The following is an 11,060-nucleotide window of genomic DNA, read 5'->3' as shown; positions in this document are numbered from 1 at the left end:
TTTCATACTTCCATCATTTTTCCTGCCATTCTTAATTTCACAGTTCTTCATAGAGACATGAAGCCAGCGTGACATGGCATATCTTGCCTTTGGAGTGGAAGGCATGGGAACCCTAATTTATGACGAAGTAATGCAACGTAGCGCAGCAAGTCACCTTGCTGTGCTGCATTGCCTCCTCGTCCTTATTCCTGGATGCAGTCCTTACGCATGAGATACTTCTCCTTTTTGGCACCCAGGAAGACCAGGACTCAGAGTAATGAAGATTACCGGTAAGTAGCCGGGGCATTACAGGAAAAGGGCAGGAATGCACCATTTTTAAAGGAATAGGAAGCATGGCTGTCCTTGTCCCTGCTCTCGCACCGTTTTGGTTGCCTAGCACCAACGCAGGCACCCTCGCACCATAGTGCAAGGGGACCTGCATTGCAGACAGGATTTCTTTTATTGTGGAGGAAGAGACACCTTCCTGCAAAAAAAAAAAAAAACAATCCCCAGAGGCAAGTTCCTCTTTCTGTGTGTGCTGCAGGATGCAGCACACATACTTCTGGAAAAGGGAACCCCCTCTGAAGATAAATAAGGTCTGGGAGAATAGGGGACAACCACAATGAAAATACTAGTGTATAAACCTCCCACTTGACCTCTATTACTTTACCATATGGGCTCAATCTACTCCATTGGGCTATGCAAGAATATTTTGTAAGACATTATATATTCAACAGCAACACTTTGTTTTATTTAAAAAAATATATATTTATTTATTTTTCTAGATAATTGTACTTGTTTTCATTTGTAATGTCAAAAAGTGAAAACATACATATTGTTACAAGATATTTTTTTCCTTATTTTTCCTTTTTACACATATTATTGATAAATAATTCTGTATTGCTTTACACAATAAATATCATAACCAACAGTAAACCCCTGTATTCATACCATCAAATCAAAATTTCTCAATCAAATCTGCATTCACTCTCAAACACACCATTTAAAATGACAGTCAACCCTGTAACACATACACATCCTGGTCAAAAGGGAACAAAGATGTTTTGGGTCTCCATGACCGTGTCGTGGGCTGAGCGCATACAACAAGATCGACGCGCATTTTGGTGGAATAAACCTTATGTAGACCACCTTGTTCAGGACCTTCTCAAGTCGAAGACTATTCTTCTAGTGGTAGGAGTACAAACGAATATCTTGTGGGGAGATTACTAATGATGCTGTTATTTTGTTCAAGCTTTTCGTCTGATAAGTCCTCCAAGTTGAGCAAGAGCTACTCCTTTGATAAACAGGTTCAATAGTACCTATATTATATTCTTGCTAAAGTAAATAGCACCACTTGACCTTCTAAAAAAGTATATATTCGTCCAGTACTCGACAAAGGTTTACACCGCCGTACACGACTTAATTTCTGTACTTTAATCCAATAGTCACATGTTGTGAGTAATGATTAGATCTGTAAAAACGTTTTTATCTTTTCCATAACCGTTGCTCACAAAACGTGTGCAGAAATGTAAGTTTTCATACTGATACGACAATCCTCCCCCACGTCGTCCACAAACCTCTGGGGCAGCCAAAACAACGTATAGCCTAGTACTAGGATGCAGCACACATACAAAGAGGAAGTAAAGAGGAGCAATAAAGATATTTCTCCTCGATACGCCCCACTTGGGGAAGTGTATCTTTTTGGCGCATGCACAGGTTTACCAGTTCTAATAAATCTGGGAATGCGTCAAAAACCATGGGAGTTGTGTGGGAACAGCCACCCAATGCCCATGGAATGCCTCCCTGGCGCAGAATAAGCCAACACAGTGATTTGCAATGCCTTGCTTTACGAATCCACTCAGGCCAACGCCAGGTGGTCTTGCGCGGCATCACCTTGCTTGGACAAGATTCAGTTTGTGTGTCTCAAACCTCTAATCATAAACCACAAATAGAGCAGTGTTTGTAGCCTCCCTATCTGGCTGCACTGAGTACGCAGTATGAATAGTGCAGTGTTTACACTCTGTAGGGGGAGGGGGGTGTGTGTGTGTGTGTGCGCACACATGAACCAGATATAAGGAGTTCAGTATACAAAGATAGCAGTGTGTGGAGCCTCAGGATTTCAGTATGTGTCCGCTTAGCACAAATAGTCTACAGCAGTGTTCCCCGATTACTGTATGGCTGACTTCTATAAGCACCAGGTCAGTGTTCACACCCTGTTGGTCTGGCTTCACCAAGCGTGTTATAAAAGCAGTGGACCTGCTGCATGACGTTAGTGGTTTGTATGTGACATGGGTTATGCAAGAGGTGTGTTAGATTTAGTGTGACTGGTGAGCCCACTTCACTTGCTGGCAATAAGAGCATTTGCTGATTGGTCGGAATGTGTGAGCAGGCTGGATAGAGTGACCTTGGGCTGTATGGAGGGCAGCTGGATTCAGGAGCGACCACCTTCAGAGCTGCTGGAAGCATGGGAGCCTTCACCCCTGTTTAGGACCCTTTCAGGAGAGGTAGGCCTGCCTCACCCATGTCTATGCCGAAAGTGCCCCAGGCATGTTCACAGCTATGCTAATGTCATGACTCATTTTCTCAGGCATCCTGTAAGGCTGACAGAGGATATGTTGCTGTGATTCAGCGCCTGGCAGTTAATAATACTCCAGTTAGCTCTGAGCACACTTTGGCTGAGAAGCCCTACAGCTGACAGTCAGGAATGAGAATACTCATTAAACGAATGCCAGCTAGTAATTACCGACCTCTGGGCGTGCCTGGGAGGTGGGGCGCCAGCACTCCGACAGCCAGATGTAAGAATGACAGCAGAAAGCAAACTTGTACCTAGAAACCAGGAGGCATATTTACATGCCCCTTTCATCACCGCGCATCACTTTTTCTGACGCTCTGGTGGCGTTGCGCCATTTCACATGCCTACAAGGTAGCACTAAGTCACTTAACGTTGCTTAGTGGCACCTTGTAAATATGCCCCTTTCCCCACAGTCTGCTACAGCAAAGGGCGGGTAATGGGTGTTGCAGTGGGTGTTCCACTGCAACACCCATTGCTTTTTGATGCTGCTTCAGATTTACAAGGCTGAGGCAGCACCAAAAACTGAGGCCAGGTAATACCTTGTGTTAGAATGGCAATAGGAGGAGAAATTATTCATTCATCCTTATTTTTTGCTCTTTCCATGTGTTTATGTGCAGAAAGGTGTCCCTTCCTGCACGCAAACAATCGCCGCTGCAGGGCAGGCACCCTTGCAACATGGCGCAAGAGTGCCAGCGCTCGCACTAGGAAGCATTTTTCGCGCCAGCGCTGGAGGAAACGCAGGGTTGCGCCACATTTTTGTAAATACAGTGCATCTCTGCATATGAAAAATGGCAGAGCGCGGCATTGCCAAATTTGGTGTAACGCTGTGCTCTCAAATTGTTTGGGAAAATATGCCACAAGGCGTGAAAAACAGGTATCTCTTCATATACTTATAAAGTTATCTGTAGTGGACGTAATGCATAGATGGATGTATAAACCTGTAGTTCTGCTGTTTCTATTTCTTCATATTCTATCAAATAATAGTATATATGTAAATATCTCAAGAAACAGCAAAGCATGTGGGGAATTCTCATGATTGCATAAAGGCCACAACAAGTGCTTAGTTTGTAAAAATATAAGAGCTAGGCCCTCGTCTGAGGTCAATGCAGTTTGCAATACCCACTCCAATCATACTCATACAAGTTTGACAATTCAGGCTATTCCAGGCCCCCAAAGCTATAGGAATGCCTTTGACTGCAGGTATTAGTCATATGAATGTATATTGAATTAATAAACAACTAATATTGTGCTTATCTCTAAATTAGAGAAACAGCGCCAACGTCTGGCTGACTGTCATTCATGCTGGTGTTGACAGTTAATTGCCCGTGCCCGACACCAAAAACCAGTGGCTCAAATTAAGCATTGGCCGCAACAGATATAAATGATTGAATTTATTGGCAGGGGTTGTTTTATGTAGTGCAGTGAGGATAATAAATACTGTTGGATTTTTTTCTACTGCAGTTATATTTTGCATTTGTCCTATAGACTATAAATATCAAATAGTAAGTGTACACTTCTGTGTAATGATGCTTACAACATCAATCGGACAGTTTTTAGAATGAGTGCACATAATGGGGCAGGAGTTATGGGTGAGCACTTATTAATTCCAGTCTAAAATGCTGGTCATGTCTCGGTGTCTTAATACTACTATACTATATGATGCTGATTTGTAAAGCACATAGCTACACGAAGGCTTCTCAGCGCTGAGTAACAGATGTACTAGCAAACTTAACTTAGACTAGGGGCTAGCGTGGATATAGCCAGGTTTTAAGCATTTTCCTAAAAACAGGCCTTATTGGTTTAATTTCTCAGGTCAGCCGGCATTGAGTTCCAAAGATTCTGGGCAAGATACAAGAAGGATCCGCCACCCCACCTGATCCTTTGGATTCATGGACCATTTAGTAGTTGCACATTTGAGGATCTTAAGGTCCTCGAAGGAGTGTATGGTACGGGGAGGTCCCTAATCAATGAGGGCCCTTTCTGGTTTATTCCTCTGTGGGCCATGTAGAGCGCCTTGAAATTACTCCTCTCCTTTATACAATATAATAGTTATAGGTTCAGAAGGAGAATGGGGACAAATCCTATATTTTTTCCGGTTTTTCTACTGACATGTTCTTATTATGGAGACGGAATTCATGGCCTTGAAGCTGCAAGATCTGCTCCACCTACTCCTGCTAAAAAGAATATAAACTACTCACTTTCAGAAACTGAAGAGCCACTGGTTCTAACCACCCCTCTTAGCTCACTTTTACATCCTCATCCCTCTTCTCCCTTTCCTGCTCCTTACCCAACTCCCTTCTTTCAATCAGTCTTTTCCACATCCCTGGCTCAAGTGCGAGCTGAAAATGTCGCGCAACGGTGAAGAGCAAAGTGTCAAATGCAAGCCCCTGAGACAGTTAAATACAACTTATAAACAGAATATTTATACTCATTTTGATTGAGGGCCAATTGAATATTTGATAATGACCGATGCAAAATGTATCTCCATGCTTTACAAATTATGCGGATTTCTTCACAATGAAAACTAACTAAGTAACTAACTAAGTAGAAATTGTTGAAAATGTTGTTCACCAATGATAATAATTAGTTATTTTGACTTTGGAAGCACAGACTCATTTTTGTATTAATATTGTCCTCTCTGCTCCCATGTAAAGGATTGTTTGTGCAGCAGAAGCAATGATGTACTAAGAACACAGACCACCTGTATGCAAACACTTTTTGTGACAAAGTTTTTTTTATTGAAGGTCTTCGGGGTACTTTTAAAAAGCGTCTCTTGGAGCGTAGTCTTAGGCTTATTCTGTAAAGAAAAATGTGAGTACATCAACAAGGCAACATATGAACATACTATGTTGAAACAGGTTAAAGTATATTACAAACAAGAGGCAGGCCTTAAAGAGAACAGTAGACACAAGGGACAAAGGCGCAAACCTTAGGACCACGTGCTGAGCAATCACAGCAAAATGACTGAAGTACAATAATGTATAGCAATAGATTCCAAGGCACGTTTGGTTCAAAGTCAAATTAAATAGTTCTTTATGATCAGGAAAGTGATAACAGATTTTTTTCAACAAAAGCAAATGATGACATGTTATTAATCCAACTCTTCCTATAACTTAGAAGGTGATTTCCAGCAGCTGAACAGTGGTTTTTGTATCATGACAGCTTTGCTCAACCAGGCCTTCTGCTACACGTTTAAAGACTGAAGAGAAGAAACTACATTAAAATGATCCTTGGTGTTCATCATTGGAGTCTCTGTTCAAAGTCCTGACTTAAAATCAGGAAAACAAGTAAATCTAATCACATACCTCCTTCCAGGAGGCCTCAGCCACACAACTTATACGAACATGTGTGAGGGTGGCTTGCGGTGACGATCTGGCTCCACAACTGGAGGCTTCTTATTTTTTTTGTGTCGTTATTGTTTATTGAAACGGGATCACGTAGCTTGTGCACATGTTGGTACAAAAGATTTTAAGCAATACAGTTTAGTAGAAGGGTGGAATGGGAGAGGAGGGGAAGAAGGGGGGTAGAGGGGAAGGTCACATGGTACATATAAAACTAACATTCCTTGTGCGGCATATCCCTCCAGGCAGCAGGTGTCGAAGAGCCATTGGGCCATTGTCTCTCGCGGGGGAGGGTGGTATAAGGGCCCGGCCAGTTGGCCGTGTGAGAAGGGGAGGGAGAGAAGGTGTGTCCCTGGTAGCGGGGTGGACTTGGACAGCAGGATTGAGAGGGGGGACGTACACTGGCAGTGGGGAGGGGCTCTGTGTCATGCGGTCGGTGCGTTCTGTGGCCCTCCGTCGGGGGGAGGTGTGCTCCTCGCATGGGTGCGGAAAGGGTGGCGGGGCGACAACGGTAGTTCTCAGTGCAGAGCAGGCCCGGCTCTAGGATTCTTGCTCAGGGAGGGCCATGAACAAGGCTGGGTGGGCCACGAAGATGAGAATGGGCAGTGGTAAAAAGTATTGCAGAGATCTGATATTTTAGATACAGACATTGTCAAACTTTGACGTCTTAACACCATAACAACAAACAAGGTACCTACTTCGCTTTCCCTACTGGGTTTCCGCCTTTCTTGAAAGGGAGAGATGCAGCATGCAGGTGGGGTGTAGCCTGCTCCTGGTCATGTGTAGAAACATTCCTGCTGTCACATATGTCTTTGCAGCTTTTTTTATATATATATTTATTTTTGTCAGTTTTGCACTTTGCAAAGCATTGGAGTTTAAAAACTTGGTGCAGTAAGCCCTCTGACAATGCTGCACACCCCTACCTAATACAATAATACAGACTTCACCAATATTTATCCTCCCTTTCCATGCACATGCTCAATAATAAAAACACAGTTAAAACTGAGTTATGGTTTGACAAACGTGCAAAACCAACTCAAATGGGCCTGGGTCTTTCTCCCATCTGTTTTGACGCAACCAAGTTTTTCTGAGATATTGCTTTTTTTGGGCTATTCTTGCATCTAGCAGTCTCCCCTGTAGTGATAATACTTCCAGTATTCACATCTCCCCCTTAAACTAACAACATGCTTGAGCTGCTAGTATTGAGTTCCCTTGTTGTTTTGTAGCGTGTATTTGGTTTTCAATGTGTTCATGGTAATTAACTTATACCGAGTACTAAAATAAGCTTTACTCAGGAAAACAATACTGCAGTGCCCAATACAAAACAAACATGCTCAGAATAGACAACACTACACTATGCACTACAGAACTCTGCTTAGCCACTCATGTTATAAAAAAAAGGCTTCCACAGGACTTAAGGGTACAAAGGGTATGCACTATGAACCTTACAACACCTATCTTTAAGGCACTGAAACACATCAGGTAAGGTGCTTTTCAAAACAATCATAGTGCTGTGACGTAAAATAGATGAAATAGGAGCCTTTGCCTCATCTGTGAGAGTGAGTGACATTATTCAGGATATCTGTGCTGTTCAGATGTGCATGTAACAGCTACCATCCCTGCTGACATCACACTACCCAGGTCTGAAAGTAGCCGATGTCCAGGGGTGAATCAGGACCAATAATTGGCCCAGTCACCCAAAAACAAGTGGCCCACCTTTGCAGATCATAATCTTTCATGAAACATTGCTTGGTTAGTATAAGGCAGCTCATTTGGGGAGACATTTGTGGTAAATTAAACTTTCCAAATGTTCTAGGACCATTAGCATTATCCAATGCAAGAAACACTATCATTGCTCTGCAGCACACTCAAAGGTCTTCCAATGAATATGTTCCCGAATCAGCTGCTCACTCTTTGATCCTCTAAACCCTTACTCACCCTCCCATCCATGAATCCTCTCTCAGCATTCAGGTCCTAAATCTTCTGACAATTCTTATGGATCCTTGCTGCCCTGACCAACAGGACCCCAGAAGTTCATGTGGATCCCCTTGTCTGTAGGATTCTGTTAACACTTAAGAATTCATGGGTGCTGCTCCTCCTAAGGACTCCAGACTCTTTCACACCATCAGCTGGTCTCTTAACTATCTACTTATTAGAAGGACCCCAAAGCTAATTTCCGCTCTCCGGTCCTCTGAGACTCCTGCTCAGATAGCCAAGATTCCAGCTCATTCTCAGGTGCCTTTGGATTCCAGCTCATCATCTGCTCTTATTCACTCTTACATGAAAGCTCTGAGGCATCCTAAGTTCCCTGAAGTTTACCATGAGATTCCGCAAACCTTATAAATCCGAATAGCTTCCTTGAGGTTTTGCTCACCCTAAAGATATGAGGTGTACTGTCACTGCCAGACGGCTGAAACTCCTGCTCACGCTCAATCCTTGCAGTGGGCATTTGGAGTGAACATATACTTGAGGGGCATTGCTCAGTTCAGGTCACTGAGCCTCATGCTCACCCTCAGGGCACTAAGGTTTATGCTCACCCCAAGTGGCCCGAAATCCTGCTCACTCCAAGGTTTTCAAGGCGCCTGCGTGTCCCCATCTCTCCTTCTCACCAGGGTGTGCTAAGGCTCCTGCTCAGTGTCATTTACTTGTGGCTCCTGGCAACGCTCAAGTGCCCAGAGGTTTCTTTTCAGGGACATTAATCATTGGAGCTCTGGTCCACCTTAGGCCACCGGGGCTTGTCATCATCAAGTTGCCGAATCTTCTCAATTTCACAAACCAGAAGATATTGTTTACCTTCACATCACTGACTTTCCTGGTCACCCAAAGGTCTTCTGATATCTTTGCCCACCCTTAATGAGTCAGAAAACTCATTGCTAATCTTCAGGCTTCAGCGGCTGTACACATCCAAGTCTTTCATGCACCCTTTTGATTGCCACACAGAAGTCTCTCTGAGTGTGATGTCTTAGGGGGAGTAAAACAGCCTGGTACTTGGTGACATTTATACTGTGGGAAGAGACATGATCTGACTTTGCTTGACATGCATGTGTGAACAGCCCTTTACTCCTCCTTCTAGTGTTTATCCCTCTTTTCCCTTTCTTTACTCTCTCATTTCACCAGCACTCTCATGTTCTCACCCACCCCATCTATTAGACTTTCTATGTTTCTGTATGTTTGTGCATATATAATACCAACTTTTCATTCTGTCTCCACCCCTCTGTCTTTCTCTCATTCTACAAACCCCTCTATTTAATCCCCTCCCATATCATTCTCCCTCCCATTATTCTGCCTCTCCTGTTTTCCATCTCTTTTTTCCTGTCTCTCTCTCTCCGTTGTAGGCCTGATTTTGCCCATTTCCATCGCCCTGCACTTTTGCCCTCCCTCTCTCTTAGTCTATAAACTCCCCCTCTTTCTCACTCCTCTGACTCCCACATATAATCTGTCCTTCGTTCTTTTTCGACCTCCCATGTCCTTATTCCGCACTCTCTCAATTTCTATTGCCTCTTTGATTTTTACTTCAGTTCTTTTTCCTGTCTTAAAAATTCTCTTTCTTCAATTGTGTTTTCTCATGCCAGTTACCCTCATTTTCCTCTAGCCCTTGAGCTTGTTTGCGTCCTACATCTAATGTTATATTTCATTGTGTCCCATTTACTGACTTGCTGCTGTCAGTAACTATCTGCTTTATCAAACCATGACATTTGCAGAAGACCATTCTCTGTAGAAATTACATAAAATCCTGTTCTTGTAAGTGCTTTCAGGTCTGCAGGTCCCAAATGTGGAGGGCTTGTTCTACCTTTAGTAGAGATCAGACCACACGTATGTTTTATTGTGGAGTGGTAAGGGAAAATCCTCCTATTTATGGAGGAATTGTTAGAAACTTTCTTGGGGTTTACTCCATGTATGGCACTTCCTCTAGGTATCAACAACCTCTAAATCAAGCTGTGGACTGCTGGAACGTCAGAACTAAGAAGTATGTGTCCATCCTTTCCTTATGATTAGTGGCCAGGAAACTTCTAACATCCTCTGCAACATCCAGCTTTCACTCTGTCATTCTTTCTACCAATCTCTTGTTCTTCCATTCTCTCCTCCTAGTCTGTCCTCACTTCATCTTTTCAATGGCTTTTTCCCACTCTCCTTTCTCCTTGTCTCCCTTCATATGCTCATCTATAATTATTTCCCTCTCTTCTCCCCTCAATCGTTTCTACTTCTTTCTCTCCCCCTCTGTTTCTCTCTACTCCCCACTCCATCTCTTATGTTCTGTTGTCTCTGTCTCTCTATCTCTGCACTCCTCTCATCTCTCCCTTTACCCCAACATAGAGGGTGCATTTATTTTTTCACTGTGTCTTTGTCACTTTTGCAGCTTTGTCAAATTCGAATTTTCCTTTTACCCATTTCTAGTCACAGGTAACTGTATTTCAATCCTTATTGTTTTATGTCTGAAGTTCCATCGCTCTTCACTGTGCACAGAATGAAACTTCCAATCTACATCTGGTATGTAACTACACAGTTTTTAAACCAAGAAAGCTGCTCCCCCCACGTACCTTTACTATCCGATCGTTGTGGCTTGCTGCGAGCCAAGGTCCCCCGCCTAAAACTTGTTAATTTTGCTGCTCGGAAGCATCAGCAGCTCCCCGAGGACTGAAAGTCATCTCCTGAGGCCTGGGTTGGGAGGAGACGGTCCAGCTGTGCCTCCTCAGCTGGTCCATTGTCATTCTGCCCATGACAATGGACCGGCCTGACTCTGTGGCTTGCTGAGGGTCACAGCCAAGCTGTAGCAGATTTTCGGGTTGTGAGCCAGCAGGAAAGTTTCCCAGGTATGTGGACCTGCTTCTCCACTTCTGGATGGTTTTGGTGGGGTGGGCCTGGCCCGCCTGGCCCACCCTCTAGAACCGGGCCTGGTGCAGAGGGGGTCCACATACCTATGTGTGTGAGGAGGAGTGGGAAGGGAGAGGGGAGAGGGGAGAGGGGCAGAAAAGAGGGTAAAAGGATGAGGGTGAGGAGAGTCATAGTTATGGGAGGGGGTAGGAGAGGAACAGGAGAGGCATAAGAGGAGGCTGGGGAGGTGGAGGGAAGACAGGGGGGTCATAAGGAGTGGGGGGATGTGGGAAGGGTCAAAGAAGAGAGAGGAGGCATGAGGAGTGGCGGAGGGAGAAAAGAGTAAGATTGTGGAT

This window comes from Triturus cristatus, chromosome 7 (assembly GCF_964204655.1).
Source record: "Triturus cristatus chromosome 7, aTriCri1.1, whole genome shotgun sequence".
Classification (NCBI taxonomy): domain Eukaryota; kingdom Metazoa; phylum Chordata; class Amphibia; order Caudata; family Salamandridae; genus Triturus; species Triturus cristatus.
The sequence above is the reverse complement of the archived record's forward strand: the minus strand, read 5'-3'. Positions refer to the sequence as shown.